The sequence below is a fragment of the Mus caroli genome, chromosome 19 (assembly GCF_900094665.2).
Source record: "Mus caroli chromosome 19, CAROLI_EIJ_v1.1, whole genome shotgun sequence".
Lineage (NCBI taxonomy): Eukaryota > Metazoa > Chordata > Mammalia > Rodentia > Muridae > Mus > Mus caroli.
In genome coordinates this window covers 55,413,101-55,415,765 of record NC_034588.1, presented here as the reverse complement: position 1 = coordinate 55,415,765, position 2,665 = coordinate 55,413,101, and the positions used below count along the sequence as shown (strand labels likewise).

General features: G+C 48.3%; 1 protein-coding gene across 1 annotated transcript in view; it reads left to right on the top strand.

Moving 5' to 3' along the window:
- The window catches only part of Hspa12a (heat shock protein family A (Hsp70) member 12A), a 158,508-nt gene that overhangs the window by 1,074 nt on the left and 154,769 nt on the right, over nt 1-2,665 (top strand). The gene's annotated exons all lie outside the window — the stretch shown is intronic.

Here is a 2,665-nt window from a genome sequence, read left to right as displayed (position 1 = left end):
CCCCCCCCCCCCGCCCCCGTGTCTCTTTGAGGACGATTTCCTTTCTGTGGTGTGATGGGTCATCACACACTTGCCCTCCCCTACTGGCTGGCTGCAAGTCCTTTGATGGTGGAAGCAGAGACTTAGTCATCTCCTTGTCCATCGCAGAGCTGAGCACTCACAGCTGGGATTTTAGTGCACCTTTGTTTAAAAACGAGCCCACAATGTTGCCATTGCTTTTATTCCTGGGTGTGCCCATCCTCATACCAACCCACCTCCTGTGGAAGGTACCTCCTTCGCCCATCCTGTGTAGGTTGAGTTTTGTGTCTTAAGAAGAGCTGTGCTTCACATTCTCACCCCCCAGCAGACGGCTCTTTCTTCTGATCTCCTTGCCCACTTGAAACCTGGACCACAGACGTGAGCCCTCATCTTTTAGGGCTGACCCATTTGACTTTCTTCTTTTTCATTCTTCTGTGCTCAGCATGAATCTCTGGGCCTACCACCTGGATGCAACCACTGAACTATATCTCCAGACCTCATTTAATTTTCTTTTCCTTTTTTTTTTTTTTCCCAGTTTGTGACTTGGTTTTATGTATCTTAGGATGGCCTCAGACTGGCTGTGTAGTGGAGGCTGACCTTGAACTTCTGACCCTTCTGCTTCTATCTCTGGAGTTCTGAGATAACAGGTGTGAGCAACCGTGCCTAGTTAATGCAGTGCTAGGGGTAGAACCCTGGTCTTCATGCATGCCAGGCAAGCACTTTACCAGCTGAGCTATAACCCCTACCAGCTGAGCTATAACCCCAGCCCTCATTTAATATTTTAGTGGAAGACTGGAAGTATTTGGGCTGAGACCACTATGCAATGGGTTCTTCCCTCTCTAACCCACTGTCCTCTATGTCCCATGAGGACGGGGTTTGTGTGTCTTGTTCAGTACTGCACTTACGACATCAGTATACTCCCTTATAGATTAGATGTTCAGTAAACAGTTACTGGATGAGTGAATCGATTTTGCCCACACTAAATCACAAACATGTAACTGCTTTGGGGTTAAGCGAGCATTAAGCCCTTCTTTTCAGAAATGAGAAACAGGGATGGACATTTGGCCCGCAGAGAAATTGTTAAAGCCTTAGAATACCATCCTGCAAGAGCAGGGCATTTCTAAAAATATAGGACTGGCAAGGCAGAAGTGGTTGGCTGGCTACAATGGTAGGACTGATAATGTGTTTGGTTGTTCAGGAAGCAGTAATTCCAGGTGGAGAATGATTTAGAAAGGTCAAGGGATAAAGGTCAACTGGGAAGAGACAGATTTTAAGGATGCCTATGCCTAGGTGACGGGGATGGAGGGTAAGGAGCCAAGAAGACTATGGGGGGCAGTGTAGAGGTCTCTTAGAGCTGTAAAGAGTAACACATTTATGTGACCTGTGCACCGGGTTATGCACCTCCTGGCGTCAAGTTTGAGAATCCCAGGGAGGACTGGAGATACCAAAGATGTCTTCCTAGCCTGACAACCTGAAGAATGGAGATGCCCACAGAGGGAAATGGGGACAGCGTCCTCTTGAAATAGGAGCGAGGCACCGCAGAAGGAATGGATTGAGGACACGGGAGGAGGGCAGGAGCTATAAGAGGAAACAGACAAAACCGGCTTTGAGCAGCAAAAAGGAAGTCCGAGTCCCAAAGGCAAGGGTAGAAACTGTCGGTGCTGTGTCAGGTGTGTATGCCTGCACACAGGGCGGTCTGAAAGGTGTGTTCCAGCAGATTAATCATGCTGCCCTCAGGTGGTGGGGGTCAGGAATCTTGTCTTCGTATATGCTAGCAGTATCTAATTTTCTTCCAGTGAGTCACCTTTATGACAAAGATTACAGTATATTCGGGGGAAGGGTATTTAAATCAAAGCTTAGAGAAGAGTTGACTCCTAAGGGGTCCTTAGTGACTCAGTTGTTTTCTTAGAGACTTTTTACCTTGGAGCTGTGTGAAGTCAAAGAAATGTCAGTGCCTCTCTTTCTGCTTCTGCCATTCAGTTGACAAAGATGTCTTGACGGAGCGCCCTGTGCTAGGCACTATTCCAGAGCGCTGAAGTTAAAACTCAGTTGCACTCCCAACCATGAGTCATCGGTGCGCCGAAATCAGAGTGGGGGGGGGGGCAGGGGGTGGGACGGACTCATTTGAAACGTTCCTATGTTCTAGACTTGCTAACAGCCTGTTAGTGTGATAGTGCGGCCAGATTCCAGTCACAGGGCTATTTGTGAATACTCCAATTTCATTTCCCACAATTATTAGGAACAGTGGGGATTTTACTGCAAAGTATACCCAGGTGTATGCAAATTGTACACAAACCTCACATAATCTGTTTTAACATCTTGTCGATTCTGTTTCCGTTTCTACTGAGACTAAACGTCCAAGATGCTTCAACAGTGTCAGAGCATGAAAAGGAGATGGCGTGAGACTAGAAATACTGAGCGGGAGAGCTGGGAAAGAGAGAGAGAAGAGAAGGTACAGAGGGCAGGAGAGGCTTGGGGGATTGTCCGGGTGCCCAGTGCATGCGCAGAGCGTGAGGGTGAGATTGTGCCTACCCCTTAGAAAGAAGATACAGAGCCAGGCGAGGTGGCGCACGCCTTCAATCCCAGCACTCGGGAGGCAGAGGCAGGCGGATCTCTGAGTTTGAGGCCAGCCTGGTCTACAAAGTGA